The sequence below is a fragment of the Manis javanica genome, chromosome 17, assembly GCF_040802235.1.
Source record: "Manis javanica isolate MJ-LG chromosome 17, MJ_LKY, whole genome shotgun sequence".
Taxonomy (NCBI): domain Eukaryota; kingdom Metazoa; phylum Chordata; class Mammalia; order Pholidota; family Manidae; genus Manis; species Manis javanica.
In genome coordinates, this window is record NC_133172.1 from 62,830,283 (window position 1) to 62,850,654 (window position 20,372).

At 53.3% G+C, this 20,372-nt stretch overlaps 1 long non-coding RNA gene across 1 annotated transcript; it reads left to right on the plus strand.

Moving 5' to 3' along the window:
* The first annotated feature begins 426 nt into the window (after nt 1–426).
* LOC140847141 (uncharacterized) lies at nt 427–13,646 on the plus strand. The gene is made up of 4 exons (XR_012126825.1): nt 427–559; nt 1,731–1,915; nt 10,521–10,615; nt 10,719–13,646. It is a non-coding gene; the product is annotated as an uncharacterized lncRNA (long non-coding RNA).
* Nucleotides 13,647–20,372: the final 6,726 nt, after the last annotated feature.

A 20,372-nucleotide genomic window follows, 5' to 3' on the forward strand; every position in this document is an offset into this window, starting at 1 on the left:
ATCTTCGGTGCCTTCGTTGTAACTAACTGAACTCTGTTTTGGGACATTTCAGCTCCTTCTGGATTTCCGCTATTACCAACAATGCAGTAAAAGAAAGCATGTCAGGAAATGCAGTCAGGCAGGTCACTGACTTGACAGCACAGAGGCTGGGTGGAGAGATCAAGGTCACAGCCAGCCATGGTGACCTTGTAGGTTGGAAGCTAGGAAATAAGTCCCTGGCCGCGTCTTCTTCCTTCCTCTCATGTCATGCCAGGGACCCCCAGTGTTGAGGAAGGTGGGGGATATGTTCTTCAGGTCAGCCCCCTCTCCCAGGCCAGGGTGTAGAATGGCACTAGATGGTACAAGTGATGCCCAGTAATCAGCTCTGTTGAATCATAATGCTGGCTTTAGGGTAGGGAGCTCACCACACGGCTTTCCCTTCCCCGTGTGGAACAGAAGGCGCCAGGGAGAAGCCCTTTGTCAGCACCAGGCACAGGCCACTGCAGAGTCCGTGTGCTCCAAGGCGAGCCAGGAGAAGCTTTCTCCTTTTCTGGAGTTCCGTCTCACGACTACATTTTGGGTAGGATGCTATTTTTAAGTGCCTGGCACCATGAATCTGTACATTGGAAGGGAGGAGAGGGGACTTGGCATGGAGCAGGGCAGGGCGGGCAGCAAGCAAGGGGGGCCAGGAGGCTGGATTTGAGCTCTAACAATGAGGCCGTGGGCTGGCGGCTATCACACCCCCTTGCCGGCATTAATCACATCCTGCCTTGCCTTCCCCAGCAACTCTGATACATGAGGCCACACCCCAGTTCGGGAAGGCACCCTGCTCAGACTAAGGGTGCTTCTCCGCTACACTTCCCATGTCGACTCTGTCCCCTCACCAGGATCCCTCCTGCAGGGCTCTGGGGACCGAGGGGGCTCTGGGTCACCACAGAAGCAGATAAAACACTGCAGCACAGGTCCTTTGAGGCAAGGACGCCAGTCCGCTTTGGGATGTTGGCAGCTGACCACATGGGCACAGCGCAGTGCCCAGCTGGGTCACTCTTTCAGTTAGGGCTTTGGGGTTGCAAGTAACAGAAGCCGACTTGCTAACCATGTTGGGGCTGGGGAGGCAGTCACGGAATAGAAAGGAGAGACGGATAGCGGGCTGCAGCAGGACCTAGAGCGGCACAGTGCCTGCGGGGTCTGGGAGGTGGGCTTCTCCAGCCGTCTGGCTGCTCTTGGGATCACCTTGCTCCCTTTTACATACAAGCAGTTGGGAGGCAGAGTGGAGGAGACTTGCCCAGGGAATCACAGCGGCCCTGGGACTCAGACTTCTGAAGTGGTGTCACGGGACCAGCCCAGGCCCCAAATTCCAGGTCCCCAGCCAGGATGGTCCCTGCACAGGGATGAAGTCCTCACCGCAGGAGGACCACCACCCCCAGGGCTCCCTCCCCTCCCGCCTCCGGGCCCCTCAGGCCATGCTCTGCTCGGGATTGGCAGGCAGCCTGTGCCCCAGGCAGCGAGAGGGGGGCTTAGGAAGGGCCGGGTGTGACTCATTTCTGTCTACCCAGCCAAGTGCCAAACAAGAGGCGGTGAGCAGGGGCCAGTCAGCAGCCACGAAGCCGCAGCTGAAACCCTGCTCAGGGTGGCCAGCCGCTGCTTCCAGAGAGGCCACTGAACAATGGTCTTGGCAGGACCCCAGGCCTTGTCCCTCTGGCCACCATCAACACCTCCCATGACAGTCCCTCCCCTCCCTGCTCCTCCAGGGGACAGACTCACCAAGCCTCCCAGAACGGCCTGCCGCTGCCACTCAGGCCCCACGGGCTCCGCGGAAAGAATTCAGGCTCTGCAGTCAGCAAACCACACGGCTGGCTTCACAACTTCCTGCTGTGGTTCTTGGGCAAGTTGCATGGATTCTCTCAGCCCCAGTTTTCTCCTCTGTAACATGAAGGTAAGACCTCCCTTGCAGAGTTCCTGTGAAAATTAGGGGTGAGGTGTGTGATGCCAGAGCGGCTGGTCCTCTCTGTCCCAGGCCTGGCATGTCCCCCGGGGCCCAGCCTGGAGGCTGTTCAGGCCTACGGCTGCTCCCCTTGTGCTGCCTACCACCTTGATCTGCATCGTTTTTATAGCACTTTCCAGATGCTCCCCTGTATTATACTCATAGCAGAAGGGAACACTTAGGCTGCCTATAATCAAGCCAAACAAAAACCTGTCTGTCATCAATTCTTGCCCTGTAAAGTGAGGGCAATTCCTACTGGGGATGCTGGCCTGGGGATTCTGGTTGGCAAGAACAGAGGAAAACGTGTCATTCTGGAGCACCAGCTAGGGCTTCGTGCTGCTGACTGCTCTAAGTCCTGGCGTAGCTGAACATCTTGGTGACCGTGTGGTCTGTGTGTTGCTCTAGGCTGCAGATTATACAAATGCAACCCAAACACCTAAACCAAAATAATACTTATTGGCTGACTATCTGGAAAAGAAAATGCACAGGTGAGCTGAGCTTCAAGTACTGCTGGATCCAGGGGCCCAAAGGACATCTCTCCTTCTCTTTGATCCATTTTCATCTGTGTTGGCTTCATTGTGTAGAATATATCCTCATCCGTTTGACTAAGAATGGTAGTGGCTCCAGACTTTTGTGGCAGGTTATATATTCCAAGTTTGGCCACATCAACATATGTCCCATCCTACATGTTCTTCTAAAACATGTTGACATACTTCTTTCAAGAGGTAGGGTTTATGTTCCCTCTTCTTGATCTTGAATGCCTTTGTAACCGCTTCAACCAGTAGAAAATGGTGGGAGTGACATTCTGGACCGTCCACGGCCAGGCCTTAAAAGGCACACAGCTTCTGCCTGGCTTCCTCTCTTTTAGGACACGAGCTCTTGGAAGCCAGCAACCATGGTGCAAGGAAGCCCAAGTTAGCCCTCACAGAGAGGCCCACGTGGAGAGAAACAGGCCCCAGCTGACAGCCAACATCAGCCGGCAAACCGGAAGGCCGAGCTGTCAGATAATTCCAGTCTCTAGCTTTGGAGATGTCGGTTGAGGCTCCAGACCCTATAGAGCAGAAAGGTCACCCACATTGAGCTTTGTCTTAACCCACAGAATCTTTAAGCATAGTAAATAGTTATCTTCTGTTACTAGGCTTGGGAAAATTTGTTATATATTCATTGTAATAGATTTTGTAATCCCTACAGCTCAAAATCTGAGTTGAGGAGATAGATCTTCACTCTCCCAACATCAACATATCAGTTCTTAGTAAAAGTGCTAACTGATTCATCTTGGGCTAGAGTCTTACCTCTAAATCAGTCACTGTGGCCGCAGGGATGAAGAACCCTGGCTGGTTAGGCTGGGCCATGAGCCATGCTCTAGACTGGTAAAGGGTGGGGGCAAAATCAGCCTGGTCAGGACCACAGGGAGTTGGCCGTTGGGGGGTGGGGGGAGTCAGCAAGGACAAGTGGGATGTACCGTGAAGGGGGAACCATTCTAGGACATGAAGGCAGGCCCATAGCTTCCATCTGAAATGCCTGCCTGTCAAGAAAACTTTTTACCTGTTAAGGTATAGGTGATAGGAGTTGGGTAAGGGAACACAGAAAAGTGAGTTACGCTGATTTTCCTACCCTACATGGGTGGGATGTGGAGAAAGCAAACATCAAGATATGCAAGCAACTAACACCTGAGTTACCCAAGTCTGCGTGAGGAGCTGACATTCAGCTGGGTCTGCTCCTTGCTTAGCGTCATCTCATGTGTGTCAGCTGCCCTCTCACTGAGTGAACCTGCTCTCGGAGGGCAGGGACTGAGTCTCCAGGGCAGTATCAGTATATAATGGTGTGCGTTAATTGGGATGACATCTTGGCTGCTTTAACAAAAGCCAAAATAACAGTGGTTTGACAAGATAGAAGTTTCTTTCACACTTGCCTAAGATTAAGCATTTCAGGCCAACATGGCAACTCTAGGTACTCTTTTGTATTTTATCTTGTTGCTCTCCAACCCCAGTGTGTAGTTTCCATCATAAGTTCTAAGATGGCCGGCCGCTCTGGCTCCTGCCTGCACGGCCGCTCTGGCTCCTGCCTGCACAGTACATTCCAGCAAAGAGGGAAGAGGAAATGAAGGGCTCTCCCTCTTCCCTGTAAGGACAAGGGCCAGAAGTCTTACTTGTCTCTTCTGCTTATACCCCACTGGATAAAACATAGTCACATGACTACATCTAGCTGCAAGGGAGGCTGGGAAATGTAGTTTTTAGCTACCATGTGCCAATGGCAACTCAAGGGTTGTAATGCTAAAGAAAGAAGAGGGGAGTAGATTTGGGGTGATATTCAGCAGGCTCCCCTGACACCCAAAGATGTAGAGCTGGCAGTGTTCCCTAAAGAAAGAGGCAGTGTTTACACAGATTCAGAGCCCAAGCCCCAAAATCAAACTTCCAAGGTGCTTAATCTTGGCCCTACTCTTTGAAAACTGTGTAACTAATTTTCTTATCTCTAAAACAGGGGTGATGATATGTTTTGTTTCTTTCAAGATTCGCATGTTAATGTCCCTAAAATTGGGATGTGTTTACAAGTAAAGATACATCTAATAGACGTTTTTAACATTCTTAATAGTATATAAAATAATGGTGTATCTTAGAACTACTGGTGTCTAATATTCAACAAAATGCAGTTGTTTTGAGGATAAAATGTGAAATATCCATATTCTATTAATAGAATTACTAATAGACTATATAGGATATAGAATGTTTATATCCACATTTTCATTTGAGTAGTTCAGGACTGTAGCAAGAACTCACTCAGGTTTTTTTATTTGGTATCATTAATGTACAATTACTTGAACAACATTATGGTTACTAGACTCCCCCCATTATCAAGTCCTCCCCAAATACCCCATTACAGTCACTGTCCATCAGCGTAGTAAGATGCTATGGAATCATTACTTGTCTTCTCTGTGTATACTGCCTTTCCTGTGTCCCCCACTGCTACATTATGTGTGCTAATCGTAATGCCCCGTTTTCCCCCTTATCCCTCCCTTCCCACCCCTCCTCCCCAGTCCCTTTCCCTTTGGTAACTGTTAGTCCATTCTTGGGTTCTGTGAGTCTGCTGCTGTTTTGTTCCTTCAGTTTTGCTTTGTTCCTATGCTCCACAAATGAGTGAAATCATTTGATACTTGTCTTTCTCCGCCTGGCTTATTTCACTGAGCATAATACCCTCTAGCTCCATCCATGTTGTTGCAACTGATAGGATTTATTTTCTTCTTATGGCTGAATAATACTCCATTGTGTATATGTACCACATCTTCTTTATCCATTCATCTACTGAGGATACTTAGGTTGCTTTCATTTCTTGGCTATTGTAAATAATGCTGCAATAAACATAGGGGTGCACCTGTCTTTTTCAAACCAGGCTCCTGCATTCTTAGGGTAAATTCCTAGGAGTGGAAATCCTGGGTCAAATGGTATTTCTATTTTTAGTTTTTTTGTTTTTGTTTTTTTTATATCATTAATCTACAATTACATGAAGAACATTATGTTTACAAGGCTCCCCCCTTCTCTATTTTTAGTTTTTTGAGGAACCTCCATACTGCTTTCCACAGTGGTTGAACTAGTTTACGTTCCCACCAGCAGTGTAGGAGGGTTCCCCTTTCTCCACATCCTCGCCAACATTTGTTGTTGTCTCACTCAGGTTTTTTAAATCAACTTTGCAGTTGATGGCTGGATAGAAGGGATGGGGGCCCGTCCACTTATTCCCTTAGCTCGGGCTGCTGCACCATAACCAAAGCAGGAATTCATTCTCACATTCCTGGAGGCTGGAAGTAGATTGGGGCGCAGCACATTTGGGTTCTGGTGAGGGCCCTCTTCCAGGTTGCGGACTGACCGTTCTGACTGTATCCTCACACGGCAGAGAGCAGAGCAAGAGCAGCAGGCTCCCTTCTCCCTCTTAGAAGGGCCCTGACCCCTGTCCTGGGGGCTCCAGCCCTAGGTCTCATCCGACCCTAATCACTTCCCAAAGGTTCTGCCCCCTAACACCAGTCGCTAATACTTAGTACTGACAAGGGGCACGGTTTCAGGCTTCCCATCCTGAGCCCTGGGTAAGTTCCCTGGGGCTGCCGTAACGAATGGCCACCAACTGGAGGGCTGAAAATAAGAGAGATCTATTCCCTCCCAGTTCCGGACTGAAATCGGGTGTCAGCAGGACCGTGCTCCCTCTGCAGGCTCGGGGGAGGGTCTTTCCTGCCTCTTCCAGCTCCTGGGGGTTCCTGGCAGTACCTGGCTGGTCAGTTCACCCTTCAGCCTCTGCCTCCATTGTCACCTGGCCTTCCCCTCCTTGTCACTCTGTGTCTGTCCTTTTGCAAGGAGAGGGTCCATGCTAATCGGGTATGGCCACTTCAGAGCCTGACTACACACCTGCGCTGAGGTTTCGCGTGGCTGTGCATGTCTGGGGGGCTCTGCTCAGTGCAGGCGTCCTCCCTGCCGTCTGCTCCCTGTCCGGCTTTGGTTGGTTTGTGCTTTTCACATCCTCACTTTTGCTTTATTCTTTTCACTCCCTGGCACACCTGCGAGTTCTGCACAGCTTCCCTGACACCAGCCATGTCAGACACTGCTCTACGCAGGGGGAAGGCGGTGCCCAAGCCCCTCAGCTCACCTCCATTGAAGTGTGATAAGTTAGCAGAAAAGCGAGGGACAATAAGCCAGGGAGAAATAATTAATAGAAAGGAATGTCGCAATGAGTGGTGCAAACCGACTCAAGCACATCAAAATTTGGAACGCTATGTATTCTTTTTCTTTTCTTCTTTCAGTAGAACATTCTAGTTAAGTACTGAATTTGTCAAAGAGCAAAGACATGCATAAGGAAGGTTTTGAGTTTGGGGTTTGAGCTTTGCTTTCTTGAGGTGAAAAGGAAATAAGGCAGGTGTGTTGTGCGTGAGGGTCCCGCTCAGGGGTCCACCAGGGCACAGAGGGAGCCTCCTAGGAGCCCACAGGGTCAGTTCCTTGGCTCAGCCTCTGGATTCACGAGGGCCTTGGTGTTGCAAGGTTGCTTTGGGGATTGTTTAAAAGGTACCATGCACTTAGTTTCATTAGAATTATGGGACAGGTTTCCTGAGTTCAGGTTTGATTATTTAAAAGCTGGAAGGGATCTGAAGAAATCATGTAGCTCAGTGATTCCCAGACCTATATCATATATCAACCCCAGCACACTTTTTAAAAATAGTGAATATTTTGTGATACTCCTCTTTTTATTCTGAAGTTTACAGAAAACATAACCTACCTAACACACCAATTGCAAAGAACAATGAATATAATGCCCGTAACATAAAAGAAAGGCCATTCCAAATAAAACAAAGCATTCGTAAGGTACATGTCCGTCTGGCCATATGAGACCCAGCAAAGTTGTCAGATGCCTGCCCGCAGAGAGTCATGGTGACACAGGTGTGTCACACGGAGGCTCAAATACCACAGAGGCGTTGCTGCTGGTAATGTGGCTTCCAAAATGGTGAGCATCTCTCAGTAAAGTTCCGAGCAGGAGAAATGAGGCGCTCCCCTTAACCACGTGGGAGTCTTGGAATGTCCAGTGTATATTATGGCTCTGCAAAAACAGGCCACAGAAAAGGGAGCCAGGTTCTAGACCCTCGCATTACAGGAGGATTTTTCATTTACTCCAAGGTCTGGCAGGACTCTGGAAAGTGGGATGATCGGGAAATACTTCATTTTAGGTGGCTGGCCCACTCACTGAACCCCTGCAGATTTCTAGAACACCCCCTAGGGGCAGCTGTGCCCCTGTTGAGGGCACTGATCTTGGGGTCCCCAGCTTTTAAGGTAAGCGGAATGAGGCTAGGAGGTGGGAAGGGGTTCACCATGCATCATGCAGCCTTGTAGCAGCAGGAATGAGTCGGGGCACTTCTGGGGGACACAAGTGCCCAGGGACCCTGCCACCTGAGTGTAGAGAGGGCTTCCCTCCAGCCACAGAGGGCCCTCCTGGCACTCGGTCTTTCTTGCTGAGGGACGGCAGTGGTTGGAAAACAATCTTCCAGGAGCGGTCTCCCCTCAAGCCGCTGAGTCACGGAGCCAGTGCCGGGGAGGAGAACAGGGGAACCAGAAACCTGGACTCATGTTAAGACAGCAGAGGGCTCAGAACACATACTTTGGAAGCAGATGGATCTGAGACCACATCCCTGCTCCGCTGTCAGCAGCTATGTGCCCTCAGGCCAGCTGCATATTTGCTCTGTAAGCCTCAGTTTCTCATCTGTAAAATGGGATTAATAATATTTCCCAAGGTGGCAAGCAGTGTCCGAGCTTTAAGAAGGGGGCTGACAGTTTCTGGCGGGTGGCGGTGTTGGAGGCGAGAGCTTGCTTAGCCAGGTAAGGGATTGCTCTTCTGAAGAATCTTTGCATTTAGTGATCAAGATGTGGAAGCTGATCTCTGAAAATACTCAGTATGTATCCTAATTGTTCATGGTATCATTGGAATTATAATTTGCATTTGAGCAGCAGTGTTCCCTATTGACTTATTGAGAAACAATAAAATATGCTTCTTGCTACCATAAAAAATAATAATAATAATAATATTTCCCAAGCATAGGGTGGTTGGGCGTACTAAGCACAATGCCTGGATGACACGGGCAGTTGTGCTCTGTGATCACGAGATGTTTATAGGCTGCCGCAGCCCCTACTTTATTCACTTGATTAGCGATTCATCAGTTTTTAGGATATTTGTACAGTTGGGCAGCCGTATTCACTAATTACAGAACGTTTCCGTCATCCCAGAAAGAAGCCCTGTCCCCACTGGTGGGCACTCCCGTTCCCTCCCTCCTCGGCCCTGGCATCGCTGATCCACTTTCTCTCTCTCTAGATTTGCCTGTTTTGGCATTTCACATAAATCCCATGAAATGTGGTACCTTTTGGCATCATACAACTCCTGGCCTTCGTTCCCAGCTTTTTTCACTCAGCACCATGATTTCGAGCTTCCTCCACATTGTAGCGTGTCAGTGCTACATTCCTTTTTATGGCTGAATAATATTCCTGTGTGTGGACAACCCACAGTCTAGTTACCAGTTAATGGGCACTTGTTTGATTCCCCCAACTTTCTGGTTATGATGAGTAAGGCTCCATTTTTAGGGCCCTGGCCCCTGGCCTGTCGTAGGTGCTGAAAGAGAACTAGCTGCACCTATTCCGAATCTGGGCCTTTGTCTGGGTGGAAGGACATGTGCGGCAGACCTGGGCTTGAGTCTGACTCCATGTAAGTGCCTGTGTGCTTTAATGCTCTGAACTTCAGTTTCCTCTTCGAGCAAATGGACAGTTATGCGTCCATAAAATAAAGGCAGTGTTTGTACATGACTAGCCCATAGTGGGTATTCAACAAACAGTCTCCTATTTATTGAGGGCAACCCCTTTGATGCTTGAATTATTACTCCCTGGCCAGAGCACGCATCCTTCCACCCTGCTGGAATTTACAGACTCTAGCTGGGTTCTGGAGAGGGTGCTCTGAGCTGGCTTTCAAGGGCTCATGAGAGCCAGTTGTGGGCATCTGTGGCTAAAATTGTAACATTCCATGTGGACAGAGTGGGCTCCAGATGCCCCCTCTTAAAGGACACTCATCCATTAGGACCCCACCCCCTCTTGATTGCTTCATCACAATGCGTTCAGCCATGGTGGGGGTTAGGCCTTCACCATGGGAATCTGGTTGGGGGAACACAGCTCAGTCTTGAGCAGGAGTAATAACATCTCTTACAGTTGTGAGAAGTAAATGAAGGAGTATCCGGTGCAGAGCTGTGGAGGAAGCGTAGGCAGTGTAATTAATTTTCATGCATTAATTTTATGTAAATGTTATGCAAATGTGTTAATGTAATGCGCGGAGCTGTTATTATTATCATTTACCGAGCGTGTAACTACTCTGCTGCTATTTTATGCACGTTATCAAACGTAAAAGAGAAACTTGGAAAGAATTAGATGAATTGAAGTTGAAGCTGTGATGTATCTTCCCACCCCTCCAGCGGACCATCCTGCATGCATGGAGGGGGGCACAAGTCCCACTATCCTGGGCTGGGGGCTCAGTCCTTCAGGCACACTCACAGCCCAGCTTCCTGAGCCCCTTTTCAGAGTTCCTGAATCAGCCTCTCTGGTGGTGGAGCCAGTATCCATATGTCCGTGGTGTCTGAGACACTGCCCTCTAGTCTGGTGGTTAAATACCCAAGACCCACGTATACTCCTCAAGCTCCCTACCCCAGTCAAGGTCATACCCACACGTCTGAGTGACACTGCAGCTCTTACGTTCACTGAGCCAATACCCCAACCAGCCAGGCACCCCTGCCCCTTCTTCCCTTGAGACACAAACCATTTTGAGATTCAGTGTCACACGTAGGCCAGCACTTCCGGCTAAGGAGGGATGCGCCTGTGTTTCCGTGTCCAGCCTGCCCTTTAACCCTGGTGCCAGTTCTCCCACCCAGCACAACTGCCCAGCAGACTCAGCAATGCTGAGGCCCATCCCAGGAGAGGGTGTTCACCCCAGCAATGTGAACAGCACACTTTCTGATACCTTCCGTTCGTTTTTCCCTCCCTTTTCTCAATTTGCCATCCAGGCGGAATGCAGCCAGGCAGAGGGTCAATGTGGCTGTCCCCTGAGAGCTGCTTTTGGGAAAACTGGAGAGCCCAGCCGTGGAAAGCAAATTCACAGGTGCCCTTTGCCTCCCGGGAAGCATTTCCTAGCAGCCCAGCGGCCAGACAGGGTGGGAGGAAACCACTCCCAGATCTGATTTGCATTTTCATTCCTTGGCTAGGTCCTTGTTAAAACTGTGCAGCTGGTGACCTCTGACCTTCCAGCCAGACTCCCTGAAAGCCAGCTCTTTCTGCAGCATCAGGATTAGAGGGAATGAAGATTCCTGCCTCCCTTCCCAACTCTTTCCCTTCCTCCTGCCTCCCTTCCTCTTTCTTCCTCTTTTGCTTCCGTTCATCTACTTGTAATTGGAAAATTAATGTATGCAAATGATTAACGAAACCCAAACACACAGAAGGGTATGCCAAGAAGGAAGACTCTCCCCTCCAGATCTGCAGGGTGCAGACCCACCTTTCCAGTGCTAAGCAGAGTCATCGTTTCTTGCATGTATTTTCAGTCTCTATCCACATTTTGTGCGCACATGCGTGGACAGGGGCGTATGCGCATATATCCCACGTACATGCGTGCCCGTATATACACATGTGTTTGCAATTCATTATACGTTTCTTCTTACAGAAATGTTCTTTTCCCTCAATTTATCTAGCCTCAACTGTCCCGCATCAGCTGGGGCAGACTCTCCCCTTATGCTGTGCGACCATGTGCTAGTTGGTACATGGGCGTCATGTGAATTTACTCACTCCTTCCTCCCGACAGACATTGGGCCATCTCAGCCCTCGCTATAGTAAACAGAGCTGCACACCCATGGGACATGCCTCTGCACAGCCCTGCTGGTGCGTCAAGATCTCCGTCGTCAGCGCTGAGAGCCGTCCTGTCACTGCCTTCCAAGGGGCTGCCCCACTCATGCTCCTGCCCAGGGAAATGTGTCAGATCAATACCCTGCTCCTGACACCGGTGGGGCACCTGGTGCCTGGAGCTCCCTCTCACCAGAAAGCAAGAGCGTTCTGTTTTTCAAATGGCCTACCCACAAAATCTGCCGCCTCAGCCTTAGTTTGGGAATGTGAGCCCTTCCCTGGAAACACTGTTATTAAAAAAAAAAAAAAAAAAAAAGCACCAGTAGAAAGGGCATCCTTAGAGTGTGGACAGGACCACTGCCTGCTGGAAGGAGGCTGGGGACCAGAGCCCCAGATGCCAGCCCTCAATTCCGCCAGAGCTCACCCAGCAAAGTCAGGACTGTCAGTGGGCACCATCCTTGCCAGCACGGACAGCAGAGCTCCATGGCTGCCCCTCTGAGCTTCCAGGCCCCAGGTCACCGGAAGTGACTTGACCCTCTCCACCCGCTGCCCCAGCCCTGTGCAGCCAGCTTGGGTCTTCCCATCTCTGCTACTGCAGATGAGATGGAACAAGCCCTGTTCTCTGAAGCAGAAATGGCTGCCGAGTGGGGCAAGGCCGTCCTGGCCCCGCTGGGTGGAGTCAGGCTCGGCCTGCAGGTGTCTATCTCCCACGGGTGGTAGCCCTGCCCACCGGCCACTGTGAACTGCCCCGCCAAGCCTACCTCCTTCCCACACCATCCACACCGCAAGGACTGATCTAGAAATTATTTATAGACCCAAACTCCACAGAAACCATTGTGTCTGCTGTTGCTGTGGCAACGGGGATGTGGAGCGGGCTCAGGCTTGAAGGGCCTTGGAGGCCAGCGAAGGCGGTCGGTTTCCACCCCAGAGTCGGCGGCTCTCACGCACTGTCAGGGTCACCTGAATGAAAGGAGGCTTTTAGCCACACTTCCAGTGGGGGGACTGGCTCCTGTCCCGGAAAGCACACCACCTGGGGGTGCAGCTGCTGGCTGGCTGGTGGGTTTTGTTCAGACCTCTTGACGAAATCACCCAGAACGATGTCCCCAAGCCTGGCAGAGTGCCGGCCAGCCAGGGAGCCTCTCGGGAGTCCGGCTTCTCCCAGCAGACCAGCTGCGCCGGGCCCCTTCGAGGGTGAGACCCAGGAATCTGGATTTTACTTTCAGGATGGGTGGGAATTTATGGGACTCAGTGATCTAAACCTGAAAGGATTTTGCAAATGCCCGCTCTCGCCCACTTTCATTAGCTTCTTGATTTCCTTCCGGTTTTCTGCACGGATATGCCAACACATACACATCTCCTCTCCCCTTTCAAACAGTAAGGGTCCCATATCCGCTCTGAGGCACCTTGCTTTTCCCACTTAGCAGTGTATTTAAAGGTGTCCCCCCGTCAGCAGCTGCTGCACCTGCGGCTCTCTCCCTTTTTGCTGTAGCTGCGTCGCACTGCTTCCCTTGTGCAATGTACCAGGGAATCTGTGCGCTTACCCGGGTCTTTTTAGGACAAGTTGCCCAGAAGCAGATCCTAACATGGAGATCTGTTATCAAGTGAATCTCGGGGAGGCGTTCCCTTGGGAAACAGGTGCAGGAGGGAGGGTAGCAGGACAGGAGGGAAGGAAGCCACACGGACGCCTGGGGAGCAGGTTTTCGCCCTCCACCCAAGCCCACTCTCTTGGTGAAGGGCCCCCTGGAGTGACACATATTTCCAGACAATCCCACCCTTGGGGACCCTGTGGCCTGCAAGAGCCAAGGGCCCTGCTCGGAGCAGGAGCTACAGGCACCAGCCGCGGGAGGTGTCAACACACCAAAGCTTCAGATGCACAACCATGGTCCAGAAGGATCCCGGAGATCTGGGAGGAGCCTGGACTCTGTCCACTATGCCGATGAAACGGATTCTGTTACGTCTGGTGCAGACAGGTGGCTCCTGAGCAGCTGGGAGTTGGGGGCAAAGGCCCTCCCCTAGCTCAGGGGCCCCCTATGGACCTGCCATCGTCTATCCACGAAAAGTAAGAGGGTCCCAGGTGTGAAGCAGTGCTTGCTTCCTCCAGACCAGGTGCCCAGCAGGGGCAGCCAAACACCTGGCCCTGCATCCTCACTGCCCTGCTACGTGCACCCCCAGATAAGGCCTCCCCTCTGCACCCCAAGCCCTGGTGACTGCCGAGCACTGCTGTAGAGATCCCTCTAGTCTTCAGCACATTGTATTTACCTGTTTGTGTATTCAGCATAAAACATGTTTATCAGTATTAACTTTGTAATTGATTCCCCACATTTGATACGAAGCTTTAAGGTCTTTGGGATAAGCAGCATCTTTGAAAGTGCTGCGTAGATGGCATCATCTGAGGCCTCTCACAGCCTCTGCTGTCGCGTTCTGCTGCTGACCACGTTGGCCTGCTGTGTGTGGTCTCCAAATCATCCTGCAAGTGGAGGCTTGAGCACCGGCAGGGCTGTGGGGTCCTGTGTGAGCTGCGTGTTTCCCAGCAGAGATGCATTTCTGTAAGGGGTTCCTTGTCAGGATTCCCGACTCTTCCTTGTCTATGGCCAACCTCATCTGCATTCCCAATCCTGAGCCAATCTTGTCCTTGGCAGGAAGGGGCCCTCGTCTTCTCCTGCATTGCCTTCGAGCCCATGAGGGAGGTGGGGCCTGAGCCCCGCTACGGGGTCTCTCTCTGCAAATTAGAAAAAGGGACTCCTTATCTGCACTGGCTAGAAGGACACGGCCTTCTTTGGTGGAGGGAGGAAGGATGCTAAAGTTCCCATGGTGAAGGGACAAAATCCGTCTGGGCTGCCGTGCACCTGTGCAGCCTGGTGTACCTAGGATACCCATTTGGGGTCTCTAACAAAGAAAACCAAAGTAGCAGAGGTGGAAGCTTCTTCTCCGTCTCTCTTATATGAGGGTCAGGTGGAATCCCTGCACCCCTCAGTGGTCACCGTCCAGTCCCCACCTGCTGCTTTTCTTCTCACGCTACAGGCCGGGCCTCCAGTGGAGCGCTACATACAGGACGGTCCTGGGCATGGCAGGGCAGCCGGAGACCCTGCCCTGGAATGCTGCCTCCGAGGCCTTGGCCCACGCCCTGGGCAGCACCGAGGCTGGGATGGCCCTTCTGGGTGTCCCACTCAAGGGCGAGGGCTGGACTTTGTGTCCCCACGTGGCCCAGGGTAGGTGGGTCTGGGCAAGGCAGGTATTTGCAAAGAGGGCTGTATCCCAGCAGCAGGGGAGCGAGTCCTTGGGTCCTGAAGGGTAGCCCAGGTGCTGAAGCGCGGTGCTCACCACTCACACAGGGCCTAAGTAGGCAGGCTGCGCCCCAGCCAGCAGGAAGGGGAAGGAGTGGGGGGGCACACCCCAGTCTTTATGGACTCGTTCAGGAGTCGCACACATCACCTCTGCTCACATGGCCTGGCCAGAGCTCAGTCACATGGCCACATCTCCCGCAAGGGGGCCAGGAGGGCAGGGCTTACTGTGGGCACCGTGACCTGTCAGAAGCAGTGGGGAGATCCTGACAGTGGGCCCCTGCCCGGCTGCCCAGCGCCCAGGTGGTGTGTAAACTGATGGTGAGCACGGGGTGAGGCCTGCCTGTCCGCTGCAGGTGGGAAGGTGGGGGGTCCTCTCAAGGAGGACTCAGAAGGATTACGTGTGCCAGGTTTCTGTGACTGTAACAAATGACCACAAACCTAGCCGCTTCACACAACAGCGAGGTACTGTCTCACAGCGTCCCAGGGTCAGAGTTCAGGTGTGGCCAAGCCCCTCCTCTGCTCAGGATGTAGCCGGGGTGTCTCCTCCGGAGGCGCGACTGGGAAGGACCTGCTTCCAAGCCCACCCAAGCTGGAAGTATCGACTCCCTTGTGGTTGAAGACCAAGGGCCTCCCTTTATCACCGGGTCTCAGCTGGAGGCTACAGTCGGGTTGCGGAGGTGCCCATAGTTCCCTGCCTGGCGGCCCTCTCCATGGACCTCGGACAGCACGGCTGTCTACTTCGTCAAGGCCAGAAGACCCTCTCTCACTCCGCCCATGGAGACCGTCTCATACGGAGGTGCCATTGTGGGAAGGACACCATATCCTGTGGGCTGGAAGTCCCACCCGCTCTTTGGGGGGGGTGTCTGCCGCGGCATGAGATGGGAGAGCCGATGCCGAAGTCTAAGGCCTGCATTCCAGACCCGCTCCCCTGCCCACCCCCCGTTGCTGCCCTGACCTGGGACAGGCCATCGCCTTCTCTGGGCCCCAAGGACCCACTCCGCACAGCAGGGCAGCAGAGCTCAGTGATCATTCACCTCAGCATTCAAACAGAGGCACTTTTTCTCTTATGGTCAAAAAAGTAGGTTTAGCAATTCTGCTTTTTGTGTGAATATAAGAGTGCTCCCAAGTGCACTGTAGCAGCTAACAACGACTAAGAACTTGCCGTGGGTCAGCCGTTGCACGTCTGTGGTCCTCCCAACAACTTGGCAAGGGTGGGACTCTGCTCTGTGGGCCAGGAAACCTGACCCAGAGAGGCTGAGGGACCTGCCAAAGCGGCCCGACCAGAACATGGCACGGCTGGGCCCTCGGCCTGGGCAGGCCAGACGTCAAAGCCCGCGTCCTTCGATGTCACCCTCTGTGTCTCGTTGGCAGCTGTCACTCCTCTCTAATGGAATCTAACTTCCCAGCAGGTGGGGTGGGGGTGGGAGGAGGCTGCCTCCTTTGACCTCCTTAAAGGGCCTGGGAGGACCGGCCGGCCGCTCCCTGTACCCTGCAGCCTTCAGCGCTCAGATGGGAGCAGGGCCAGGGGAGCAATGGGATGTCTGACTCCCTGGTGGCAAGGCGGACCCTCGGTGTATAGTGTGCTGGCCGTCACTGTGAACCCCATCTCAGGGACAGCCATGACCCGACAGGGGTGCAGTCGCCTGTGAAACCTGCCAGGCCTTTCTGACTTCTGCTGGGGCTTCCATCTCCTTGCGCAGGACTTCAGGGCTCTGGAGGAGGGAGGGCGGCCCTTGGCCTGCCAGCCCAGAAGGGCACGGCATACTCACCGAGGATGACGGCAGGGGGGCATTACAGGGTGTGATTTACAGTGATGGGAGTGGGCATGGGCCGCGGAGTTATTCAGTGACCCCAGGGGACAGAGACAGAGGTGCTGCCCCTGGGGGACCTGGAGGGGGGAATGCGCCAAGCCCATAGCCTGGAGAGTGTACGACGTTCAAGGGCACAACCCCGGCCAGGGCAACTGCAGGAAGGATCCAGAGGAGAACACACAGCCTTCCTCTGCCTTCATACTGACTCCATACCAGGGTGCCCCATGGGCAACTGGAAGCCAGGGAGCAGGGGTGCCCATTTCTGCAGAAAGTACAGGTCAACAACCTGGGCGGAGAGCAGGGCGGCCAAGGGTGGGGCATGATGCAGTGGTCGCACTGTGCGGTGACAGCCCTCTGAGCGGGGGCTGCTGGCAGGACGTTTGAGCAGGGTGTCTAGAGTGGGCACTTGTGTCAAGTTTTGGGGCACTTGTCTGGCAGGCTAAGAAATGTGGCCAAAATCACAAAAGTGAGCAAGTAACAAAGCCGGTGTGTGAGTCAGGGCTCTCCCACCTGGCCTGGAGCTGGTGTGCAGGAGGGAGGCCTGGGGAGAGCAGAGCTGTGTGTGAGGGTGGAGGAGCTTCTGGGGTTGGGGAGTGGGTCCAGGAAGGGATGAAGAGGGATGGGCTGGAGGACGAAGGAAGCAGCCTGTGCGGAAGGCAGGAGGCTGGGGGTGAGGGCCAGTCTGGGGGAGGCAGTAAACAGGTGTGTGACTGCAAAGGGCAAAACCTATGAAATGCATAAAGAAAAGCCGTGTCTTTGCCACTCTCGGGTAGGGGGTGACCTCCTTAACAGGACCCCCAAAGCACAGACCATAGAGGAAATTGTTGATGGCTTTGTATTAAAAATGTAAAAACTTCTGCTCAGAAAACACTCCTGTAAATAAGACAAAAACATAAGGAGCAAATTAAAAGTCATTTACAGTATGTGACTAACAAGAGATTAGCATCCGGACTGTCTAAAGAGCTTGTGCACATCTGAACGTAAAAGACAGGTGACCAGATAGGAAAACAGGCAGAGGGCAAAGGAGAGAAATGCGTGCAGCGTGCAGGACTTTGCTGTCAGCAGGAATTCGCAAACCAAACCACAAGCCGCACCAGGCCAGGAGAGGAGAAGCAGTGTCTGGCAGTTTCCTGCAGAGAGAGGCCCTGCATGCAGCATCCAGCATGCAGGGGAGCAGAAGCCACACATGTGCGGGGTCCTGGTGGTACTTTGAGTATGGGCTACAGAAGAACGCTCACAAACGTGCAAAGACGCGTCCATGAACATTCACAGCCACCTGGAAGTGTCCATCAGCCGGCAGGATGGCTGATTTAGGGCGGACCCGTGGAGCTGGAGCCATTGCAGTAGATGAACTCCAGGTGATAAGTCTCGGAGGCATAGCATTGAGTCAAAAACGGCTGAATGGCGAGTGTGACACAGCACTGCTTCCATGGCGCTGGACAGGATGCCCAGGATGGGTGGCCTCGGGGTGGCCCAGGAGGTGTTTGTGGCCCTCGGATGCAGCCCACCCCTGCCGCTCCCCAACCACCCGTCAGTAAGTGCCCCAGTGGGTGTGCGTGCTGGTGTGGGTCTGCACATGCCAGGGGTGGTGACGTGAGTGTGCAAGTGTGTGCATCTACAGAGTGATGTGTTTATGTGCGTATATGGTTGTGTGTGAGTGTGTGACGATGTGGGTTCGTGTGCATGTAGGTGAAGGTGTGTGTGAGCAGGGTGTGATGCACGTGAATATGTGGGTGATGTGACAGTAGGTGTGTGCGAGCAGTGTGACAATGGCTGCAGTGCGAGCAGCTCCTCAGGAGTTGCCTTTGAGGGAAAAACATGGTGCTGGGGGCCCAGGATTGAGGACCTTGTACCCAGTGGCTTCTGGGGACTGGGCCCACCAGGTGTGTGCCACCCCTCCTGTCCGGCAGGAGGCACCACTTGCATAGTTTGCAGCAGGATGTCAAGGGTCCTGGTTTGAATCCCCTGAGGCCCAGATTCCCTTTGCCTGCTGCCGAGGTTCCCTGGTCCACCCCAGGGAGCTCCTGCGGCTGCCGCATGAACGATGGTGAGTGTGTCCTGCTCCCTCTGCAACGTGTGTCCTTGGGAGGGGACTGGTGTCTGCCCAGCGGGAAGTGCATGTCCCTGAAACGGGCCCTCGTCTCACACCAGCACAGTCTGCACAGAGACCCCCAATGCCTGCCGACCCCAAGCCTCCTCCAGGATTCGCACCATTATTGCTGTGCGCCTTCAACTCTTCCCTCGGCCAAAAATCGCATCAGGGGCCAGTCTCTTCCGTGCCTGGATGTTTCAGGGATAGGTAGGCCACGCTTGGGGACACCAGTGGGCATGAGATGTCCGGCAAAAGGAGGGGGGCCCCTCCATGAAGGCACCTCAGCAAACCCTCACCTGGTTTATTGGAGGGCATAGCGGGTTGAACTGTGTTCCCCCAAGATACGTGCTCAAGTCGTAACCCCTACTACCTGTGGATTGTGGCCTTATTGGGAAATAAGGTCTTTGTAGATGTGATCAGGCTAAGATGAGATCACACTGGAGCAGGACGGCCCCAGGTCCAACATCAGATGCCCTTATAAGAGGCAGAGACAGACGCACGCAGAAGAGACTGCCACGTGACAGCAGCGGTGGAGATGGGGCAGAGTGTCTATAAAGCCAGGGCGCTCCAAGGCAGCCCAGCACCCCCGGGGCAGGCTGGCTCCTGCCTCCCTTTGTCCCTGAGACCTGGCGTGGCAGGGGCTGAGCATGGCCAGGTGGGCGCTCTGGGGCTGGGGAGGCAAGTGGCTCCTCCCTGGGCTGTGCATGCCTCGGCTCAACTGCTGTGTGCAGGCCTCTCGGACACACTTCTGTGCACACTTGTCCCTGCGTGTCTTTCTGCGTCCCTGGCCCATGTGTGTTCTGAGGACCGGGGGAGGACACCGACAGGCTCAGGCGTGCCCCACGGTGGGCCTGGGGGTCCAGCCCCCCGCACCGTCCCCTGTGGCTGGGAGTGTGCACTTCCTCTCATAGGAGGAGTAGGCAGCCGAGAGGACAGCTAGATATTTCGGTGAGACCCCGCATGCTGGGTGCTCATCAGGTGCTACAGTCTTGGTGCCAGTGGGCCCCCAGGCCCCCAGAAATAAAGCACTCATTGTCAGACTGGTCACTCACTCAGGGGGAACTTTGCTGGACACGCGGTTTAACACGAAGCGCCGAATATGGGCCCGGAGGTCCCTGTGCATCTCTGCAGCCGATTCAGTAAAGCCGGGCGGGCCAGGAAACCATCCCAGATACAGAAGGGACTCAGTGCCCAGGGATGCCTCTCTCCCTGCTCTTTACCATAGAAAACACTGGGAACAACTGAGCTGTCCAAGAATAGGAGGCGATGAAATAAATGATGCTGCTTTGTCCACTTGGAGCGTTACAGGGTCATCAGAAGAGATGGTTCGCATGGCCACATGCGCCTGTGCAGGGATCCGGCAATTTCGCTTCCCAGCGTTCATCTCCAGGACGGCCGCAGGGGAGCGTGTACTGGAGTTTCACAGTCATTGTGAAAAATCGGAAATCACCTCGCTGCCCCCAGCAGAGACGCGGCTGAATAAGCTGCTGAACTTGGAGGATAGAATGAGATCAGTCTCATCAGAAACAGATGGGCAAGTTCAAGGAATTCAGTGGAGGGACACTTTCTAACACGAGGGAAGGGCTAAAGGGCATTAACAATGGATACGGGGGGGGGGTCTGCATGGGGGAGAGCCGCCAGCACCCCTGGGCCTTTAGGGGGGAACGCAGGTACAGAATGCGCACCAATGACCTGGAGGGCTGGCAGAGCAGCGGGTCGCGTGGGAAGGGGGACCGCAGCACTTAGAAGTGTGCAGTGCACACCTGACAGTCCTAAATACAACGCACCTTAGCGTCCTCTCCTGACCCAGTGGGGACACAAGACTCTAAAATGAAGTAA